The sequence below is a fragment of the Siphateles boraxobius genome, unplaced genomic scaffold (genome assembly GCF_051911475.1).
Source record: "Siphateles boraxobius isolate OS27281-9 unplaced genomic scaffold, OSU_SipBor_1 77, whole genome shotgun sequence".
Taxonomy (NCBI): domain Eukaryota; kingdom Metazoa; phylum Chordata; class Actinopteri; order Cypriniformes; family Leuciscidae; genus Siphateles; species Siphateles boraxobius.
The window spans coordinates 5,334,531-5,357,552 of record NW_027509205.1 but is presented as its reverse complement, the minus strand read 5'-3'; the positions used below and the strand labels follow the sequence as shown (position 1 = coordinate 5,357,552).

At 46.0% G+C, this 23,022-nt stretch overlaps 5 non-coding genes and 3 pseudogenes across 5 annotated transcripts; all 8 read left to right on the top strand.

Moving 5' to 3' along the window:
- Nucleotides 1-4,443: 4,443 nt before the first annotated feature.
- LOC143727447 (U2 spliceosomal RNA) lies at nucleotides 4,444-4,619 on the top strand (annotated as a pseudogene).
- A 434-nt stretch (nucleotides 4,620-5,053) lies between these two features.
- Nucleotides 5,054-5,217, top strand: LOC143726623 (U1 spliceosomal RNA). Its single transcript, XR_013198862.1, has one exon. It is a non-coding gene; the product is annotated as a U1 spliceosomal RNA (small nuclear RNA).
- A 1,128-nt stretch (nucleotides 5,218-6,345) lies between these two features.
- Nucleotides 6,346-6,536, top strand: LOC143727046 (U2 spliceosomal RNA). The gene has a single exon (XR_013199257.1). It is a non-coding gene; the product is annotated as a U2 spliceosomal RNA (small nuclear RNA).
- A 434-nt stretch (nucleotides 6,537-6,970) lies between these two features.
- On the top strand, nucleotides 6,971-7,134 carry LOC143726920 (U1 spliceosomal RNA). Its single transcript, XR_013199142.1, has one exon. It is a non-coding gene; the product is annotated as a U1 spliceosomal RNA (small nuclear RNA).
- A 6,654-nt stretch (nucleotides 7,135-13,788) lies between these two features.
- LOC143727321 (U2 spliceosomal RNA) lies at nucleotides 13,789-13,963 on the top strand (annotated as a pseudogene).
- Nucleotides 13,964-14,397: 434 nt separating this feature from the next.
- Nucleotides 14,398-14,561, top strand: LOC143726622 (U1 spliceosomal RNA). Its single transcript, XR_013198861.1, has one exon. It is a non-coding gene; the product is annotated as a U1 spliceosomal RNA (small nuclear RNA).
- A 6,586-nt stretch (nucleotides 14,562-21,147) lies between these two features.
- LOC143727427 (U2 spliceosomal RNA) lies at nucleotides 21,148-21,320 on the top strand (annotated as a pseudogene).
- Nucleotides 21,321-21,754: 434 nt separating this feature from the next.
- LOC143726621 (U1 spliceosomal RNA) lies at nucleotides 21,755-21,918 on the top strand. Its single transcript, XR_013198860.1, has one exon. It is a non-coding gene; the product is annotated as a U1 spliceosomal RNA (small nuclear RNA).
- Nucleotides 21,919-23,022: the final 1,104 nt, after the last annotated feature.

The window sequence follows — 23,022 nt, the reverse complement described above, 5'->3', positions numbered from 1 at the left end:
GGTGGACCTAGGGAGAGAAGGGGTGGAGCAAATTCCAATCTTCCCACCAAATCACACAATTGGAGCAGATAAAAATGAGGAAATGGAACTTCACCAAACACTGATTAACCATGAAACCGAGTCAAGTGAACAGAGCAAAGATGGAGAGGGGAAACAAAACAACAAAGAACAGGAAGAAGGAGCGGAGGAAGAACAAGGAAAAAACCCAGAGGAAAATGAGGTAAGCAATGATTTCCCAGGTGTTCAATTGATAGGAAAAAAAAGGAATGCCCAATCCCCCATTGAGGAGAAAAATGGGAAGAGGGACCGAGTGGGACAGCTGTCAGATTCTTCCTCATCCGAGGATTTGAATCGGCTTTTCCCACTCGACTCCCCAAACGAAGTATCCTTTTTGTCAATAGAACTCCAAACATCCACCCCTAGGGCTAGCTCAAGGGGGAAACAGGTTCAATCCCCTGATTCTCCAAATATAGAAAGAAGGGAAGAGCTTGGTTCACAGAACACAGATCTCCTTTTTTGATTTTTTTAGTTAATTTATATGTCTACCAAAATGGCTCACCTGTCTTTTTTAACTGTTCTGCTCATGACACTCACACTCTCCACCCTAAATGTAAGAAGTGTGCGGTCACAACTGAGAACAAAAACCATTTTATCCTTTTAATAAACTCAAAACTGTGATATTTTGCTTTTACAAGAATGTGCTTTACCTTTTATGAAAAACTATAGGAAATGGGAAGAGCAGTGGCCCCACTCAACATCCATTTGGAGTGGCTCCAACCAAAATAAAGCAGACGGAGTAGCGGTTTTAATTAAAAATCCTCAGCTTGTGGTGAAGGGGAGCACAGTGGTGAGAGATGGGCGAGCTCTGTTAATACATCTGTCCTTTTTAGGACATGATTTTAATATACTAAATATTTATGGTTTTACAGACAAAAATGACAGGAATGACCTTTTAGAAGACGTGCAGTCCCACCTTTTAGGGAGGGCCCCGATTATTTTAGCGGGGGATTTTAATTGTATTTTAAGTAAAAGTGATAAGAAGGGGGGTGGAGAAGATTTTAAATTAGATAAAACATCTATTTTATTGCAGAAGATAATAAAAGATTTTAAATTGACTGACTGTTTTAGAACCATGCATCCTGGGGAGCAAGGACTCACCTGGTTTAGTGGTGATGGCACCAAAGCCTCCCGTATTGATTATATTTTTACACGGGACCTCGTACCAGTAGATGCTAAATTAACTCCCGTCTTTTTCTCTGACCACGCTATGCTTTCTTGCACCCTCTCATGCCCCACAGGTGTGACGACAGGCAAAGGCCTGTGGAGGCTGAACTGCTCCCTGCTGGAAGACACAGACATTGTAAAAGAATACAGGGAGCAGTACAGACAATGGAAGACCCTAAAAGACTTTTACGATTCACATGCACATTGGTGGGAAATGGTGAAGGGAAAGACTAAGACTTATTTTAAACGAGCTGGAAAAAAGAAAAAAGATAAAGAGAGGAGTTGTATGGTGGGACTGCAAAAACGATTACAGCGGTATTTTAACCTTTTGAACCAAGGATTTGATTTTAATGAAGATATTCGCCAAGTAAAAAAGACAATGGCCGACCTAGAGGAGAAAAGAAACAAAGGTGTCATTTTACAAAGTAGAGAAAAGGAATTAGAAGAAGGGGAAAAATGTACAAGCTACTTCTTCCGCAAAATAGTGAATAGAGGTGGGGGTATGGTGGGTGTAAAAAACAAAGAAAATAATCTTATAAATAGCACACAAGGTATTTTAAAGGTGGTTGAAGAGTTTTACGAAGAATTATATGAAGAGAAAGACATTGAGGATGATATTTTAAAAGAGGTTTTAGAATTAGTTGACAAAACAATTAAGGACAATGTACCCCTGACAAAGGATTTTAACATGACAGAAATGGAAAAATGCTTAAAACAATTCAAAAAAAGGAAGTCACCCGGGGAGGATGGCCTCCCACTGGAATTTTATCAGACCTTTTGGGATATTTTAGCGCACGACCTTTTAGCTGTTTTTAACGAATTTGAGGACTTGGAAAAACTACCAAATAGCTTCAGGACTGGGATAGTCACACTTTTACATAAAAAAGACCAAAAGACTGACTTAAAAAATTGGCGACCTATAACTCTTTTAAATGTGGACTGTAAAGTATTTAGCAAAATTTTAATGGGTCGTATGTCTTCGATTTTAGGGGAGGTGATCCACCCGGATCAAACCTGCGCAGTCCCTGGGAGAAAGATCACGGACAGCCTCATTCTTATGAGAGACACCATCTGTTACGCGAGAGACAGAAATATTAGACTCGCAGTTTTAAATTTAGACTTTGAAAAAGCGTTTGATCGGGTCTCGCACCAGTACTTATTCCAGGTACTGCAAAAGATGGGTTTTCCGGGGAGATTTGTAGCTTGGGTGGAACTGCTATATAGGGGGATAACCAGCAGGTTCTTGGTAAATGGGCATTTGACAAAAACAGTGGACGTTTGCTGTGGTGTCCGTCAGGGATGTCCATTATCTCCCCTCCTATATGTCGCTTGTATTGAGCCACTAGCGCAGGCTTTGAGAAAGGATAAATGGATCAGGGGACTGACTATCCCAGGGACCGGGGGCCTGACAGCAAAGACAGTTTTATATATGGACGACGTGAATCTTTTATGTACAGACATTTTATCAATCCACAAGACCATGGACCTGACTGACTGGTTCGGGAGGGCGTCGGGAGCCAGATTAAATAGATCAAAAACACAAGTGCAATTTTTCGGACCGTGGGGACCTAGAGAAATAGAAAACACAGAACTCGAAGTTAAAAAGACGGGCGTAAAAATACTTGGAATTAAATTCGACAAAGAAGGAGGGGGAAAAGAAAACTGGCAAAATGTTTTGGCCAAAGCAAGACAAAGTTTAGGTTTTTGGAGATTGAGACAACTGACAATAGAGGGTAAAGTTTTAATCATCAAAGCTGTGATTTTACCATTATTTTTATTGCTGTGTTCTATTTTTTATCCCCCCAGAGGGTTCCTTCTAGCTGTAGACCGAGAAATCTTTCGCTTCCTATGGGGAGGAAAATGGGAAAGGCTGAAAAGAGAGGAGATGAAGAAAGCCCCAAAAAATGGAGGGAAAGGAGTACCAAATTTTTATTTGTTTTTAGGGGCATACTATACTGCACTCCACATAAAATATGCCACAAACAAAAACACGGAAAATAAAACCACAGCCATGAGTCGCTTTTGGATGGGCTCGTATTTAAGAGCCCTGCAAATCTTACCTAGAGATCATACAGTACCAGTTGCCTTTAAACTATCTCCAGCACATGTCTGTATAAAGAAGTTTTTAAAAAAATTCCTTTTAGAAGAACAAGAAGTTCAAACCTTGATAAATCATCGTCTTCTTCTCTCTGTTGTGCAGGAACAAGAGCAAGTGAGCCCAGTGCATGGGCTCAGCCTAAGTGAAGCAAAAACAGTTTGGCAGAACGTGTCTCATCCAGCCCTTCGGAACAGACATCGGGACCTGGCATGGATGGCAGCCCACGAGATTCTCCCGGTCAGGGCCGTGATGCATTCCCGGGGCATGGCCAGGATATCTACGTGTCCACAGCCCGGGTGTGGCGCGCCCGAGACTGTGAGGCACGCGCTCTGGGAATGCAGCGCCGTGAGGGACCTGTGGGCGACAGCTGGTCCCCTGCAATTCCCGTACCTACCAGCAGGGGGGGTCCCAGACTACCGGACAACAGTAGGATTGGTGAGCCAGGAACATGTGCCAGCAGAAAACTACATCAAATGCTGGCTCACCATGAACTGTATTAAAGACGCTATTTGGACCTCCAGAAACCTGCTGGTGGGAAAGCGCATGCAGGTGTCCCTCCACGCCACTAAAGAGCTGGCAAACTTCAGGCTGCAGGAGTACACCGCATGTCGCCATTCGGACGTGGGGACCAGAGCTTCACAGGAAAAGGTCCCCTCGGCCACGAGCCCTGACTGCCCGTAGATGCCCCCCAAACTTTAACACCAGGCGGAGCAGCGGAGCCACGGTTAAAGAGGATCTCCTCTGGCCCATGGGCCGGGTCGCGGGTTCTGTTCCGAGGGATGGATGGGACTTTATAAAAATTTTAAACCCCTGTAGATTCAAAAGGATAAGGTCCCCCTTTTTTGTTTCTTGCACAAGGAGAGGACTCTGCTTTATTTATCTATTTATGTTTTTATCTACCTTTAAAATTTGCTTGGAGATTGTTTTGTACATTTTATCCATCAAAAGCCCTTTCATTTTCTAGAAGTTTTCTTTGTTCTCTGTTTGTGGTTTTATTGTTCCACCTTTTAACACTAAATTTCGACAAATGTATGTATTTCCTGCTGAATTACTTTTAACAAAGAGTAAGATGGAACAAATACCATCTGTTGAGAGGATGTAAAAAATGTACTGAGACAACAAAAACTTAAAAAAAAAAAAAAAATCTGTTCTTATCAGTTTAATATCTGATACGTGCCCTACCCGGGCACCATATATTAAATTGATTTTTGGAACTGGGAGATGGAAGAGGGGCTTGCTCCGTCCACTCCACGCATCGACCCGGTATTGCAGTACTTCTGGGAACGGTGCACCCCCAAAAACTGTGTTCAATGAAAGAGATGTTTTAGTCTTGTGTGGCAGCAGGTGTTAATGGAAGTAACGTATATTGCTGTGTATGGGTGCTTTAAAGGTGTTGTAGGTGATCATATGCTATACAGGTAATGGTGGTGTGAGAGGGAAAAAAAAACAACAACTCTGTTCTTATCTCGTTTAACATCTGATTCGTCCACTATCCGGTGACCGCGTATGAAATTGATTTTTGGCTCATGGATCCGGAGCATGAAAACAACATCATCCACAACAACAACAGCAAAAGAGCCCGACTCTGCAGGTTTTTGATGTCTCTCTCTTATCTCTTGGAGTTTTTACGAATGAGCTGATGAGTTGAATCAGGTGTGTGTTTGATTGTCCGACCGTTGGTGAGGATTGCGGAGAGGGACACGGTGCCTCTGACGGGAGGCCTGGGAATTCATACTTACCTGGCAGGGGAGACACCATGATCAGGAAGGTGGTTCACCCAGGGCGAGGCTCGGCCATTGCACTCCGGTTGTGCTGACCCCTGCGAATTCCCCAAATGTGGGAATCTCGACTGCATAATTTATGGTAGTGGGGGACTGCGTTCGCGCTCTCCCCTGGACACACTGGTTAAAAGAGCAGATTGTTCGAGTTCCTCTTCTTCTGGTAGTTAACGACCTAGGAAGTGCAGAGAATTGAACTGCAGTGGTTGATCGAGAGATGTAAAACTCTCAACCTAGGACCAGTCTGCAAAAGTAGGGCTGTTTTTTAGTTTTTTTTTTCATCATTCTTCAAATAATCTCCATTATTCAACCAGCGCTTTTATTGGCAGCAGTGGTCCTAGAAGCAAAGTTGTTCCGAATGAGGAGTTCTATCATGTGGTATGAATACCTTGTGCATGTGTGAAAAATCACCTGACATACAGTCGCCTATGGCCGTATTCATGTTGTTGTTTTTACTGTTTACAGCGCCACCAAGTGGCCAGTCGCCACATCCCTTTTCACCTGAGCACAGGCTGAGCCCGTGCACAGGTGTACCGACTTGGGTGTAATTGTCTCATTCCGTTGGAGAGTTATGGCCATTTAAGTAAAGCCCGCCTCGCCCACTCCCAACGTTTTGGCGTCCCTTCGCCAACGTGAATCGAAATTCCGACTTTTTTCCCCATCGCTGTCGGCAATCAGACTCCAGGGAATCTTTCTGCACCGGTTTGGGTCAGATCGGGCGAAAGACCTAGGACTAGTGTGCAAAAGTAGCTTTTTCACAAAATCCCAAATACCCGAAAATCTCGCCAGCGCAACCATCGAATCCGAGGCCTGCGTCTTGTTCGGCCCGAGCCAAGGATTCCGGTGATGTAAGACACTTGGGTCTGCGACGGACGGTTCAGGAGTTACGAGGCATTTCGTACTTCTGATCGCTGCAGCGCCACCTTGGGGCCGATTGGGCCGAGCCTTGGTGATGTTGTAGACCGGGCGGGTACTACCATCCCTCAAGAGTTTCAAGTCTCTACGACGTACGCTTTGGTCTGCCCGCTCACTTTTAGGGCAGAATGTTTGTTGGTCCAAAATCCCAGGTTGCACTCCAAAGTGTCGTGTTGTGCGCTCTGCTGTGATCCATTTTCGGTGTCAACAGTCAAGCTGAGCTTGTATTGCTGTGAGCTGAGCTTGTTTGTTGGCGACCTTTAGACCCTCTCGCCACGGCCCAGGTGGGCGTGGCCTTTGACGGCTCCCCCGCCTCTGCGTCATTGTGTCATCGCTTCTCGGCCTTTTGGCTAAGATCAAGTGTAGTATCTGTTCTTATCAGTTTAATATCTGATACGTGCCCTACCCGGGCACCATATATTAAATTGATTTTTGGAACTGGGAGATGGAAGAGGGGCTTGCTCCGTCCACTCCACGCATCGACCCGGTATTGCAGTACTTCTGGGAACGGTGCACCCCCAAAAACTGTGTTCAATGAAAGAGATGTTTTAGTCTTGTGTGGCAGCAGGTGTTAATGGAAGTAACGTATATTGCTGTGTATGGGTGCTTTAAAGGTGTTGTAGGTGATCATATGCTATACAGGTAATGGTGGTGTGAGAGGGAAAAAAAAACAACAACTCTGTTCTTATCTCGTTTAACATCTGATTCGTCCACTATCCGGTGACCGCGTATGAAATTGATTTTTGGCTCATGGATCCGGAGCATGAAAACAACATCATCCACAACAACAACAGCAAAAGAGCCCGACTCTGCAGGTTTTTGATGTCTCTCTCTTATCTCTTGGAGTTTTTACGAATGAGCTGATGAGTTGAATCAGGTGTGTGTTTGATTGTCCGACCGTTGGTGAGGATTGCGGAGAGGGACACGGTGCCTCTGACGGGAGGCCTGGGAATTCATACTTACCTGGCAGGGGAGACACCATGATCGGGAAGGTGGTTCACCCAGGGCGAGGCTCGGCCATTGCACTCCGGTTGTGCTGACCCCTGCGAATTCCCCAAATGTGGGAATCTCGACTGCATAATTTATGGTAGTGGGGGACTGCGTTCGCGCTCTCCCCTGGACACACTGGTTAAAAGAGCAGATTGTTCGAGTTCCTCTTCTTCTGGTAGTTAACGACCTAGGAAGTCCAGGGAATTGAACTGCAGTGGTTGATCGAGAGATGTAAAACTCTCAACCAAGGACCAGTCTGCAAAAGTAGGGCTGTTTTTTAGTTTTTTTTTTCATCATTCTTCAAATAATCTCCATTATTCAACCAGCGCTTTTATTGGCAGCAGTGGTCCTAGAAGCAAAGTTGTTCCGAATGAGGAGTTCTATCATGTGGTATGAATACCTTGTGCATGTGTGAAAAATCACCTGACATACAGTCGCCTATGGCCGTATTCATGTTGTTGTTTTTACTGTTTACAGCGCCACCAAGTGGCCAGTCGCCACATCCCTTTTCACCTGAGCACAGGCTGAGCCCGTGCACAGGTGTACCGACTTGGGTGTAATTGTCTCATTCCGTTGGAGAGTTATGGCCATTTAAGTAAAGCCCGCCTCGCCCACTCCCAACGTTTTGGCGTCCCGTCGCCAACGTGAATCGAAATTCCGACTTTTTTCCCCATCGCTGTCGGCAATCAGACTCCAGGGAATCTTTCTGCACCGGTTTGGGTCAGATCGGGCGAAAGACCTAGGACTAGTGTGCAAAAGTAGCTTTATCACAAAATCCCAAATACCCGAAATTCTCGCCAGCGCAACCATCGAGTCCGAGGCCTGCGTCTTGTTCGGCCCGAGCCAAGGATTCCGGTGATGTAAGACACTTGGGTCTGCGACGGACGGTTCAGGAGTTACGAGGCATTTCGTACTTCTGATCGCTGCAGCGCCACCTTGGGGCCGATTGGGCCGAGCCTTGGTGATGTTGTAGACCGGGCGGGTACTACCATCCCTCAAGAGTTTCAAGTCTCTACGACGTACGCTTTGGTCTGCCCGCTCACTTTTAGGGCAGAATGTTTGTTGGTCCAAAATCCCAGGTTGCACTCCAAAGTGTCGTGTTGTGCGCTCTGCTGTGATCCATTTTCGGTGTCAACAGTCAAGCTGAGCTTGTATTGCTGTGAGCTGAGCTTGTTTGCTGGCGACCTTTAGACCCTCTCGCCACGGCCCAGGTGGGCGTGGCCTTTGACGGCTCCCCCGCCTCTGCGTCATTGTGTCATCGCTTCTCGGCCTTTTGGCTAAGATCTAGTATCTGGTCCGAGGGTAGAGGCAGCGATCGCCTCTTGGAGGTTTTTCCGGCTTGGGTCGTTCAGTGGCTTGAGCCTCAAACTTCTGAGAGGTATATTGGCAGTGCCTTTTTTTTTTTTTTTTTTTTTTTTTTTTATCCGGACGACTTGGTTTTCCAAGGAATCTTTTGTTCTTAAGGTAAGTTATTTATTTATTTATTTATTTATTACGGTTTTAAGGTTGTGTTTTAAATAGCTGTTGGTGTCTCCACCATGTCGGCTGCTCGTGCCGGCATGCGGAGGCACCACAGCGTGCGTTTTTTATTTAAAGAGGTGGATGGTAAGCTCCTGGGGTTGTCACGTCTTGACTTCTCCAGGAAGCTGATCCAGAAAGCCCTAAATTTTAGACCCGAGGACTTGAACTGCCTAGTAACTCTCCCCCTGAACAAAGGTTTTGATTTAAGTTTCAAAAGTGCTTCCCTGTTAATTGAATTCTGGCAAAGGTTTGATGCATGCAAAGCCCAATTCGCTATGTTTACTGTGGAGAAACTTTCTGACAATTCATTAAAAACTGTGATTGTTAGGATGTTTAATGAAACAGTGAATGGGGAGGACATTTGTGTCTGGCTGGGCAGATTTTGCACTGTTCGGGGTCAACCAATCAAAGTGTTAGATGAAGATGGTATCTGGAATTGCTCCTGGCGAATTCCCATTAAACAATGGGAGGACGCCGGGGGCTACCAGGGCCTGAAGCATCTGCCTTCAATGATTGTGTTGGGAGAGAACAGGGGCTACATTCACTACCAAGGAATGCCCAAACTGTGCAGGAAGTGTGGGAGGATGGGGCATTTAGCTGATGCATGCAAGGAATTAACATGTGGGAAGTGTAGAGGAATTGGTCACATCTTTGAAGAATGTACCATTGGCAGAAGGTGTAATCTTTGTGGTGAAACTGACCATCTCTACAGAGATTGCCCTAAAAGTTTTGCCAACAAATTGAAAGGGAACAAAATGGCCGCCCCACATGTGGAACAAACAAAAGAACAAAGAGAGAAGGAGGTGGTCCCTGAGATTTTGGCGGGAATTTCAAATTCCCAGCCAGCCTCAGGGATTTGTCAGGAAAAAGGAAGTGGGGCGGCCACAGGGGCGGAGTCACAGCTTGAAACCGAACAGGGGGAGGAAACCACTCCCGGACAAGATAAAGGAAAGGAAACAGAAGACGGAGAGGATGAAACGGTTTCCTCCCTCAACACCGTCTCGGAGGTGAGTATGCCCTCCAGTGGGAGTGAAACTGACCTTTCACTCCCAAATGCTCAAGTGCAGAAGAGAACTGCGGGATCTCCGTTGTGTGTAGTAGTGGAGAAAAGAATGAGGGCTACACAAGGGCTGGATAGTTTCTCCCCGGAGGATCCAGACCGCATGTGGCCCTCAGAATCCCCTAATGAAGTTTCCTTTCTGCATTTTAAGCTAAGAACATCGACACCGAAAGAGTCGCAAGAGTTCAGCTCTGTGGCTTCGGAAGTGTCAACCTCTTGCCCTCCTGAACCCAGCCCCCATGGGAGAAGGGAGAGGCATGAGGAACAAGAAATAACATAATTTTAAAGACGCCTCTGTATGTCTTTTATTAGTGTTCTTTTAAAAGTTCATATCATTTTAACTATACTGCTCATGGCCCTCACAATCTCTACAATAAATGTGAGAAGTGTGAGAAGTGATATACGAGCACAGAGCGTTTTATCCTTTTTAAAATCCTGTAAGTCAGATGTGTTTTTATTGCAAGAATGTGCTTTGCCCTTTTTATCCAATTACAGAAAGTGGGAGGAGCTTTGGACCCCTGGACATTCTATCTGGAGTGGGTCCAATTTTAACAAAAATGACGGTGTTGCTATTTTAATCAACAATCCAAACATCTTGGTGAAGGGCAGCACGGTGGTAAGGGATGGGCGAGCAATTTTAGCAAACTTGACTTTTTTAGATAAGGATTTTAATGTTCTTAATGTGTATGGTTTTAATGATAAGAATGAAAGATATGAGCTTTTAGAAGACCTGCAGCCCCACATGTTAGGGAGGGCCCCTTTGGTGGTGGCAGGGGATTTTAACTGTGTCTTAACTCCGAAAGATAGGAAGAGGGTAGAAGGTTTTAAATTTGACAAAACATCGGTTTTATTGCAAAATTTAGTCAGAGATTTTAATTTAGTCGACTGCTTTAAAAAAATGCATCAGAGAGAGGAGGGCTTCACCTGGTTCAGTGGTGATGGCACCAGAGCCTCTCGCATTGACTACATTTTTACACGGGACTGCTTGCCAACCGATGCTACATTATCCCCCCTCTTTTTTTCTGATCACATGATGCTATCCTGCACCCTTTCACTGGCCTCTGGTGTGACAGTAGGAGGAGGGCTGTGGAAGTTGAACTGCTCCCTGTTGGAGGATGAGGAAGTATTTAGTGAGTACAGGGAGCAGTTCAGCCGATGGCAGACCCTCCAAGACTTTTATGATTCACGTGCACAGTGGTGGGAAATGGTAAAGGAACGGACGAGACAGTTTTTTAAGAAAATAGGAAAGGAGAAAAAGAAAAAAGAAAAGAGACGCATGATGGGGTTGCAAAAACGACTACAGAGGTATTTTAATCTTTTAAAAATTGGGTTTGATTTTAGTGAAGAAATTAAAGAAGTAAAACAAGAAATGTCAGTTTTAGCCCAAATTCAAAGTAAAGGTGTCATTTTAAGGAGTAGAGAACAAGATATTGAAGAAGGGGAAAAGTGTACAAGATATTTTTTTAAAAAAATTATAACACGGGGAGGGGCTTTGACAACTTTGAAATCGGATGGGAGGGTGGTAAATGAAACAGAAGAGATTTTAAGAGGGGTGGAAAACTTTTATAGTGATTTATATGGCCTAAAACAAGTACACGACGATACCTTAATGGAAGTTTTAAATTTTTTAGACAAAAAGCTCCAGAGTCAATGTGCACTTTTAAGACAGGATTTTACGATTTTAGAAATACAAAAAGCTCTGAAAGGTTTTAAGCGTGGGAAGTCCCCAGGACTAGACGGACTACCACTTGAATTTTACTTGACCTTTGGGGACATTTTAGCACATGACTTACTGACTGTTTTTAAAGAATTTGACAATGTGAACAGACTTCCAGACAGCTTCAGAATAGGGATAGTGACGCTATTACATAAGAAAGGCGACAAGACTGACTTAAAGAATTGGCGACCCATCACTCTTTTAAACGTTGACTGCAAACTTTTTAGCAAAATTTTAGCCACGCGTATGTCGACAGTTTTAGCAGACGTAATCCACTTGGATCAAGCATGCGCCGTGCCCGGAAGGAAGATCACGGACAGCCTGGTACTGATCAGAGACGCCATCTGTTTTGCGAGAGACAGAAACATTCAGCTAGTAGTCCTAAATTTAGACTTTGAAAAGGCATTCGACCGTATCTCGCACCAGTTCCTGTTTAAGGTACTGGAAAAAATGGGTTTTCCTGGGAGGTTTATAGCCTGGGTGGGACTGCTGTACAACGATCTGTCTAGCAGAATTTTGGTTAACGGGCATTTATCCAAAGCTGTAAAACTCTACAGCGGCGTCCGTCAGGGGTGTCCTTTATCTCCCCTTCTGTATGTGGCTTGTATTGAGCCACTGGCACAAATCTTGAGAAGGGATAAATGGATTAAAGGACTAGACATCCCAGGGACTGGTGGACTGACGGCGACCTGTGTTTTATATATGGATGACGTGACCCTTTTAGCGACTGACCTTTTATCAGTACGAAGAGCAATGGACTTGACTGACTGGTACGGTCGGGCCTCGGGCGCCAAGCTCAATAGGAGTAAGTCCGAGGCCCAGCTCTTCGGGCCGTGGGGGAACGTGGACACAGTTGGACTAGATTTGGATTTTAAAGACAATGATTTGAAAATTTTAGGTGTAAAATTTGACAGAGAGGGTGGAGGACAAGGAAACTGGACTGACATGTTAGGGAAAGTCAGGCAAAGACTGGGCTTTTGGGGACTGAGACAATTGACGTTTGAAGGCAAGATTTTAATTTTTAAAGCTGTGATTTTACCACTGATTTCACTTGTCTGCTCTGTTTTTAGTCCCCCAAGACGATTCCTGGCCAACCTGGAGAGGGCGGTATTTTATTTCCTGTGGGGGTCCAAGTGGGAACGACTAAAGAGGGAGGTCGTCAAAAAGAAAAAAGAGAATGGCGGGAAAGGCCTCCCAGACCCCCACCTGTTTTTAGGCAGCCGCTTTGCCGCCCTCCACATCCAGTACGCACTGACCCCATCCAGAGAACACAAGACAGCAGCCATGACCCGATTCTGGATGGGGTCATACCTAAGAACTTTGAAAATTTTACCCATTGATCTTAAAAGTCCTGTGTCTTTTAATTTGTCAAAAGAGCATAGTTTTATTAAGAAATTTTTAAAGAAATATCTTTTAGAGACAAATGATGCCACCATTTTAACTAACCATAAGTCTCTTATCTCTCTTGTGCAGGATCGAGAATCGGTGAGCCCGGTTCCAGGCCTCACACTAGGTGAGGCCAAAGATGTTTGGAGGAACGCAGCCCACCCAGCTCTCCAGAACAGGCTTAAAGACTTGTCGTGGATGGTGGCTCATGAGATCCTCCCGGTCAGGGCGGTTATGCACTCCAGAGGCATGGCCAAAAACTCCACCTGCCCACGGTCCGGATGTGGTTCCCCGGAGACCGTTCGACATCTGCTCTGGGAGTGCGGCGCTGCGCGGGACCTGTGGGCCAAGACCGGCCCCCTGTTTTTCCCGTGCCTGCCAGCGGGTGGGGCCCAGGTGGACTACAAGCTCGCCATCCTGGGGGTGGGTCAGGGCTTGAAGGAGCTGACACAACCAAAATTTTCCTCGCTCTGGCTCACCCTAAACGTGATCAAGGATGCCATCTGGGTCACCAGAAATCTGCTGGTGGGGAAACGCGTGACGGTCCCCCTCCACGCGTGCGAGCAGAAAATAAGATCAACGCTGCAGGGTGGGCCGCACGTCGTTATTCGGATGGGGGGGCCGGGGTCACACGTAGAAGGTCCCGGCCGCCACCGACCCTGGCCGCCCGTAGATGCACCCTCACCACACCGGCTACGGGAACAGCGGGCCAGCGGGCCGGAGGAGAGGGGATCTCCGCTGGGCACCAGAAGCGGGGAGTCTGGGGCCTGTTCTGGAGACCTGGAGTGAATGGACAATCTTGATAGGGACTCACCCTCGATCCTGTACAAGAGATGTTTTATTTGGCATGTTTTATTGTTCTATTGTTTTTATGTTTTATTCCTATTTATTTTAATCCATTTACGTTTCCTTTAAAACAACACAAATATTAACATACATGGACTGTTACACAACACACAATCAATAATTGATTTTTAACTATAAAGTGTGTCCTTTTATTTGTTTGTTTTGTTGTTTTAAGATGTGTAAATAAATACTTGATTTAAAAAAAAAAAAAAAAAATGTAAATGGAAAACATGGAATGAAAACTTGTGACAATAAAACTTTTTCGAAAGAAAAAATCTGTTCTTATCAGTTTAATATCTGATACGTGCCCTACCCGGGCACCATATATTAAATTGATTTTTGGAACTGGGAGATGGAAGAGGGGCTTGCTCCGTCCACTCCACGCATCGACCCGGTATTGCAGTACTTCTGGGAACGGTGCACCCCCAAAAACTGTGTTCAATGAAAGAGATGTTTTAGTCTTGTGTGGCAGCAGGTGTTAATGGAAGTAACGTATATTGCTGTGTATGGGTGCTTTAAAGGTGTTGTAGGTGATCATATGCTATACAGGTAATGGTGGTGTGAGAGGGAAAAAAAAACAACAACTCTGTTCTTATCTCGTTTAACATCTGATTCGTCCACTATCCGGTGACCGCGTATGAAATTGATTTTTGGCTCATGGATCCGGAGCATGAAAACAACATCATCCACAACAACAACAGCAAAAGAGCCCGACTCTGCAGGTTTTTGATGTCTCTCTCTTATCTCTTGGAGTTTTTACGAATGAGCTGATGAGTTGAATCAGGTGTGTGTTTGATTGTCCGACCGTTGGTGAGGATTGCGGAGAGGGACACGGTGCCTCTGACGGGAGGCCTGGGAATTCATACTTACCTGGCAGGGGAGACACCATGATCAGGAAGGTGGTTCACCCAGGGCGAGGCTCGGCCATTGCACTCCGGTTGTGCTGACCCCTGCGAATTCCCCAAATGTGGGAATCTCGACTGCATAATTTATGGTAGTGGGGGACTGCGTTCGCGCTCTCCCCTGGACACACTGGTTAAAAGAGCAGATTGTTCGAGTTCCTCTTCTTCTGGTAGTTAACGACCTAGGAAGTCCAGGGAATTGAACTGCAGTGGTTGATCGAGAGATGTAAAACTCTCAACCTAGGACCAGTCTGCAAAAGTAGGGCTGTTTTTTAGTTTTTTTTTCATCATTCTTCAAATAATCTCCATTATTCAACCAGCGCTTTTATTGGCAGCAGTGGTCCTAGAAGCAAAGTTGTTCCGAATGAGGAGTTCTATCATGTGGTATGAATACCTTGTGCATGTGTGAAAAATCACCTGACATACAGTCGCCTATGGCCGTATTCATGTTGTTGTTTTTACTGTTTACAGCGCCACCAAGTGGCCAGTCGCCACATCCCTTTTCACCTGAGCACAGGCTGAGCCCGTGCACAGGTGTACCGACTTGGGTGTAATTGTCTCATTCCGTTGGAGAGTTATGGCCATTTAAGTAAAGCCCGCCTCGCCCACTCCCAACGTTTTGGCGTCCCGTCGCCAACGTGAATCGAAATTCCGACTTTTTTCCCCATCGCTGTCGGCAATCAGACTCCAGGGAATCTTTCTGCACCGGTTTGGGTCAGATCGGGCGAAAGACCTAGGACTAGTGTGCAAAAGTAGCTTTTTCACAAAATCCCAAATACCCGAAAATCTCGCCAGCGCAACCATCGAATCCGAGGCCTGCGTCTTGTTCGGCCCGAGCCAAGGATTCCGGTGATGTAAGACACTTGGGTCTGCGACGGACGGTTCAGGAGTTACGAGGCATTTCGTACTTCTGATCGCTGCAGCGCCACCTTGGGGCCGATTGGGCCGAGCCTTGGTGATGTTGTAGACCGGGCGGGTACTACCATCCCTCAAGAGTTTCAAGTCTCTACGACGTACGCTTTGGTCTGCCCGCTCACTTTTAGGGCAGAATGTTTGTTGGTCCAAAATCCCAGGTTGCACTCCAAAGTGTCGTGTTGTGCGCTCTGCTGTGATCCATTTTCGGTGTCAACAGTCAAGCTGAGCTTGCATTGCTGTGAGCTGAGCTTGTTTGCTGGCGACCTTTAGACCCTCTCGCCACGGCCCAGGTGGGCGTGGCCTTTGACGGCTCCCCCGCCTCTGCGTCATTGTGTCATCGCTTCTCGGCCTTTTGGCTAAGATCAAGTGTCTGGTCCTAGGGTAGAGACAGCGATCGCCTCTTGGAGGTTTTTCCGGCTTGGGTCCTTCAGTGACTTGAGCCCCAAACTTTTGAGAGGTACATTGATCCAGCTGCTTTTATTCCGGTTCTGTTTTAAGGTAAGACCTTTTTATCTATTTATTTATTTATTTATTGTTTTTTAAAGTTTTAGGCTGTTGGTGTCTCCACCATGTCGGCTGCCCGTGCCGGCATGAGGAGGCACCACAGCGTGCGTTTTTTATTCAAAGAAGTTGAGGGGAAGCTCCTGGGGATGTCACGTCTTGACTTCTCCAGGAAGCTGATCCAAAAAACTCTAAATTTTAAACCTGATGATCTGAATTGCATCGTGACTCTGCCCCTGAACAAAGGATTTGATGTTAGTTTTAGAGCGGTTTCCCACCTGAATGATTTCTGGCACAGATTTGAAGTAGCTAAATCCCAGCTGTCCATGTTTACTGTTGAAAAGCTCTCTGACAACACACTTAAAACTGTGATTGTTAGAATGTTTAATGAGACAGTGACTGGGGAGGACATTTGTGTCTGGCTGGGCAGATTTTGCACAGTTCGAAGCCAGCCAGTCAAGGTTTTAGATGAGGATGGTATTTGGACATGCTCCTGGCGAATTCCCATTAAACAATGGGAAGACGCTGGGGGCTACCAGGGCCTGAAGCATCTGCCTTCTATGATTGTGTTGGGCGAGAACAGAGGCTACATTCACTACCAGGGTATGCCCAAATTATGTAGAAAATGTGGAAAGTTTGGGCACTTAGCTGAAGCATGCCAGGAAATGATATGTGGGAAATGCAGAGAAATTGGTCATACTTTTGAAGAGTGTACCAATGGCAGGCGGTGCAACCTCTGTGGGGAGTCATCCCATCTCTACAGAGATTGCCCTAAAAGTTTTGCCAACAAACTGAAAGGCAACAAAATGGCCGCCCCACATGTGGAACAAACAAAAGAGCAAAGGAAGGAGGAGGCGGTCCCTGAGGTTTTGGCGGGAAATTCTATTTCCCAGCCAGCCTCAGGGAGTGGGCAGGAGGAAGGAAGTGGGGCGGCCACAGGGGCGGAGTCAAGTTTTAACAGCGAACAGAGTGAGGAAGCCGTTCCCCAACAAGAGAGAAGTGAAAACAAAATGGAGGAGGAGGAGGAGGATGCAACGGCTTCCTCACTCTACACCGTATCGGAGGTTAGTGTGGTGGATAGTGGGGTTGAATCCGAGGGTTCACTCCCCAATGCTCAGGTGCAAAAAAGGTCTGCGAGATCTCCTCTGCTTCAAACAGAGGAGAAAAGGCTGCGGGCATCGCATCGGCTAGATAGTTCCTCTTCGTTAGATCTAGACCGTATGTGGCCCGCAGAATCTTCCAATGAAGTCTCCTTTTTGCACGTTAAGCTTAGAACATCGTCACCGAAGGAGCCACAAGAGGTTCTCTCTGTGGACTCTGAGGCGGCGAGCATTTGCCCTCCTGATCCCAGTTTTTCTGGGGAAAAGGAGAAGCAAGTGCTACATGACATAACATGATTTTAATGTAACTTTCTGCAGTCTTTTGGTTTTATCCTTCTATTAATGCTTGTATTTTTAACCATACTGCTCATGGCCCTCACTATCTCTACAATCAATGTGAGAAGTGTGAGGTCTACTTTGCGAGCACAGAGTGTGTTATCCTTTTTAAAAACTTTTAAGTCAGATGTGTTTTTATTGCAAGAATGTGGTTTGCCCTTTTTAACAAATTACAGGAAGTGGGAGGAGATTTGGACCCCAGGATTTTCCATTTGGAGTGGGTCCAATTTTAACAAAAATGACGGTGTTGCTATTTTAATAAAAAATCCCAACCTTTTGGTGAAGGGCAGCACTGTGGTGAGGGACGGGCAGGCAATTTTAGCAAATCTGACTTTTTTAGGTAAGGATCTTAACATTTTAAATATGTATGGTTTTACTGAAAAAAATAACAGGTATGAGCTTTTAGAAGACTTGCAACCCCACATGCTAGGCAGGGCTCCCCTAGTGGTAGCAGGGGATTTTAATTGTGTATTATCAAAAAAGGACAGAAGGAGGGTAGGAGAGGATTTTAAGGTCGACAAGACATCGGTTTTATTACAAAATATAGTCAAAGATTTTAAGTTAGTTGACTGTTTTAAAACAATGCATCAAAGAGAGGAAGGCTTCACCTGGTTCAGTGGTGACGGTGCCAGAGCCTCTCGAATTGACTATATTTTTACCAGGGACCTCCCGCCGACCGATGCTACATTGACCCCCCTCTTTTTTTCCGACCATATGATCCTGTCTTGCACTCTTTCACTCCCCACGGGTGTGACTGCAGGGGGAGGGCTGTGGAAGCTGAACTGTTCCCTATTAGAGGACGAGGAAGTGGTTAGTGAGTATAGGGAGCAGTTCAGCCAATGGCAGACCCTCCAGGACTTTTACGACTCACGTGCACAGTGGTGGGAGATGGTGAAACAAAGGACAGGACGGTTTTTTAAACAAATTGGAAAAGAAAAAAAGAATAAAGAAAAAAGACGCATGATGGGGTTGCAAAAAAGACTGCAGAGATATTTTAACCTTTTAAACAATGGATTGGATTTTACAAATGAAATAAAAGAAGTAAAGAAAGAAATGTCAGATCTTTCTGAAACAAAGAGCAAAGGTGTCATTTTAAGATGTAGAGAAAGGGAGTTAGAGGAAGGAGAGAAGTGTACCAGGTATTTTTTTAAAAAGACAATAGCTCGGGGAGGGTCGATCAATATTTTAAAAACTTTTAGAGGGGGGGAAGTAAATACAACTGACCTGATTTTAGGGGAAATTGAAAGTTTTTACAGTAATTTATACGGCACTAAAGAGGTACACAATGGCATCTTAGAGGAAGTTTTAGGGTTTTTAGATAAAAAAGTTAAGAGTCCAGATGTGCTTTTATCCCAGGATTTTAATCTTTTAGAATTGGAAAAAGCTTTAAAGGGTTTTAAGAAGGGAAAGTCCCCGGGCATGGACGGACTCCCCTTTGAGTTTTATCTGACTTTCTGGGACATTTTAGCACATGACTTACTTACAGTTTTTAAAGAATTTGAGACTCTTGACAGACTTCCAGACAGCTTTAGAGTAGGGATAGTTACATTACTGTACAAAAAAGGAGACAAGACTGACTTGAGAAACTGGCGACAAATCACTCTTTTAAATTATGATTGTAAACTTTTTAGTAAGATTTTAGCTACACGCATGTCGACAGTTTTAGAGGACGTAATCCACCTGGATCAAGCTTGCGCTGTGCCCGGCAGGAAGATCACGGACAGCCTGGTACTGATCAGAGACGCCATCTGTTATGCGAGAGACAGAAACATTAGGCTTGTAGTCCTAAATTTAGACTTTGAAAAAGCTTTTGATCGGGTCTCGCACCAGTACCTCCTTCAGGTACTGCAAAAAATGGGCTTTCCAGAGAGGTTTATAGCTTGGGTGGGACTGCTGTATGAGGGCTTAAGCAGCAAATTTCTTGCAAATGGGCATCTTTCCAAAGCTGTAAATATCCACAGCGGTGTCCGTCAGGGGTGTCCTTTATCTCCCCTTCTGTATGTGGCTTGTATTGAGCCACTGGCACAGATCTTGAGAAGGGATAAATGGATTAAAGGACTAGATATCCCAGGAACTGGTGGACTGACGGCGACCTGCGTTTTATATATGGATGACGTGACCCTTTTAGCGACTGACTTTTTATCAGTACGAAGAGCAATGGACTTGACTGACTGGTACGGTCGGGCCTCGGGCGCCAAGCTTAACAGGAGTAAGTCCGAGGCCCTGCTCTTCGGGCCGTGGGGCGACGTGGACACAGGAGGACTAGATTTGGTTTTTAAAGAAAAGGATTTGAAAATTTTAGGAGTAAAATTTGACAGGGAGGGAGGAGGACCAGGAAACTGGACTGACATGTTAGGGAAAGTCAGACAAAGACTGGGCTTTTGGGGACTAAGACAACTGACGTTAGAAGGCAAGATTTTAATTTTTAAAGCAGTGATTTTACCACTAATTTTACTTGTCTGTTCTGTTTTTAGTCCCCCAAGACGATTCCTGGCCAAGTTGGAGAGGGCGGTATTTTATTTCCTGTGGGGGTCCAAGTGGGAACGAATCAAGAGGGAGGTGGTTAAAAAGAAAAAAGAGAATGGCGGGAAAGGCCTCCCAGACCCCCACCTGTTTTTAGGCAGCCGCTTTGCCGCCCTCCATATCCAGTATGCACTGACCCCATCCAGAGAACACAAGACAGCAGCCATGACCCGATTCTGGATGGGGTCATACCTAAGAAGTTTGAAAATTTTACCCATTGATCTTAAAAGTCCAGTGTCTTTTAATTTGTCAAAAGAGAATAGTTTTATTAAGAAATTTTTAAAGAAATATCTTTTAGAAACAAATGATGCCACTGTTTTAACTAATCACAAGTCTCTCGTCTCTCTTGTGCAGGATCGAGAATCGGTGAGTCCAGTTCCAGGCCTCACACTAGGTGAGGCCAAAGACGTTTGGAGGAACGCAGCCCACCCAGCTCTCCAGAACAGGCTTAAGGACCTGTCGTGGATGGTGGCTCATGAGATCCTCCCGGTCAGGGCGGTCATGCACTCCAGAGGCATGGCCAAAAACTCCACCTGCCCACGGTCCGGATGTGGTTCCCCGGAGACCGTTCAACATCTGCTCTGGGAGTGCGGCGCTGCGCGGGACCTGTGGGCCAAGACAGGCCCCCTGTTTTTCCCGTGCCTGCCAGCGGGTGGGGCCCAGGTGGACTATAAGCTCGCCATCCTGGGGGTGGGTCAGGGCTTGAAGGAGTTGACACCACCAACGTTTGCCTCGCTCTGGCTCACCCTCAACCACATCAAGGATGCCATCTGGGTCACCAGAAACCTGCTGGTGGGGAAACGCGTGACGGTCCCCCTCCACGCGTGCGAGCAGAGGATAACATCAACGCTGCAGGGTGGGCCGCACGTCGTTATTCGGATGGGGGGGCCGAGGTCACACGGAGAAGGTCCCGGCCGCCACCGTACCTGGCCGCCCGTAGATGCACCCTCACCACTCTGGCTACGGGAACAGCGGGCCAGCGGGCCGGAGGAGAGGGGATCTCCGCTGGGCACTGGAAGCGAGGAGTCTGGGGCCTGTTCTGGAGACCTGGAGTGAATGGACATTCTTGATAGGGACTCACCCTCGATCCTGTACAAGAGATGTTTTATTTGGCATATTTTATTGTTTTATATTTGCATTCCTATTTTATTTTAATCCATTTTACCTTTACTTTAAAACAACACACAACATACATGGACTTTTACACAACACATCAACATAACTGATTTTTAACTGTAACTTATGTCCTTTTTGTTGTTTTAAGATATGTGCAAAAATGTGATTTTATAAGGAAAAAATGGATATTGAAAGAATGGAATGAAACAATGTGACAATAAACTTTTTTCGAAAGAAAATCTGTTCTTATCAGTTTAATATCTGATACGTGCCCTACCCGGGCACCATATATTAAATTGATTTTTGGAACTGGGAGATGGAAGAGGGGCTTGCTCCGTCCACTCCACGCATCGACCCGGTATTGCAGTACTTCTGGGAACGGTGCACCCCCAAAAACTGTGTTCAATGAAAGAGATGTTTTAGTCTTGTGTGGCAGCAGGTGTTAATGGAAGTAACGTATATTGCTGTGTATGGGTGCTTTAAAGGTGTTGTAGGTGATCATATGCTATACAGGTAATGGTGGTGTGAGAGGGAAAAAAAAACAACAACTCTGTTCTTATCTCGTTTAACATCTGATTCGTCCACTATCCGGTGACCGCGTATGAAATTGATTTTTGGCTCATGGATCCGGAGCATGAAAACAACATCATCCACAACAACAACAGCAAAAGAGCCCGACTCTGCAGGTTTTTGATGTCTCTCTCTTATCTCTTGGAGTTTTTACGAATGAGCTGATGAGTTGAATCAGGTGTGTGTTTGATTGTCCGACCGTTGGTGAGGATTGCGGAGAGGGACACGGTGCCTCTGACGGGAGGCCTGGGAATTCATACTTACCTGGCAGGGGAGACACCATGATCAGGAAGGTGGTTCACCCAGGGCGAGGCTCGGCCATTGCACTCCGGTTGTGCTGACCCCTGCGAATTCCCCAAATGTGGGAATCTCGACTGCATAATTTATGGTAGTGGGGGACTGCGTTCGCGCTCTCCCCTGGACACACTGGTTAAAAGAGCAGATTGTTCGAGTTCCTCTTCTTCTGGTAGTAAACGACCTAGGAAGTCCAGAGAATTGAACTGCAGTGGTTGATCGAGAGATGTAAAACTCTCAACCTAGGACCAGTCTGCAAAAGTAGGGCTGTTTTTTAGTTTTTTTTTCCATCATTCTTCAAATAATCTCCATTATTCAACCAGCGCTTTTATTGGCAGCAGTGGTCCTAGAAGCAAAGTTGTTCCGAATGAGGAGTTCTATCATGTGGTATGAATACCTTGTGCATGTGTGAAAAATCACCTGACATACAGTCGCCTATGGCCGTATTCATGTTGTTGTTTTTACTGTTTACAGCGCCACCAAGTGGCCAGTCGCCACATCCCTTTTCACCTGAGCACAGGCTGAGCCCGTGCACAGGTGTACCGACTTGGGTGTAATTGTCTCATTCCGTTGGAGAGTTATGGCCATTTAAGTAAAGCCCGCCTCGCCCACTCCCAACGTTTTGGCGTCCCGTCGCCAACGTGAATCGAAATTCCGACTTTTTTCCCCATCGCTGTCGGCAATCAGACTCCAGGGAATCTTTCTGCACTGGTTTGGGTCAGATCGGGCGAAAGACCTAGGACTAGTGTGCAAAAGTAGCTTTTTCACAAAATCCCAAATACCCGAAAATCTCGCCAGCGCAACCATCAAATCCGAGGCCTGCGTCTTGTTCGGCCCGAGCCAAGGATTCCGGTGATGTAAGACACTTGGGTCTGCGACGGACGGTTCAGGAGTTACGAGGCATTTCGTACTTCTGATCGCTGCAGCGCCACCTTGGGGCCGATTGGGCCGAGCCTTGGTGATGTTGTAGACCGGGCGGGTACTACCATCCCTCAAGAGTTTCAAGTCTCTACGACGTACGCTTTGGTCTGCCCGCTCACTTTTAGGGCAGAATGTTTGTTGGTCCAAAATCCCAGGTTGCACTCCAAAGTGTCGTGTTGTGCGCTCTGCTGTGATCCATTTTCGGTGTCAACAGTCAAGCTGAGCTTGTATTGCTGTGAGCTGAGCTTGTTTGTTGGCGACCTTTAGACCCTCTCGCCACGGCCCAGGTGGGCGTGGCCTTTGACGGCT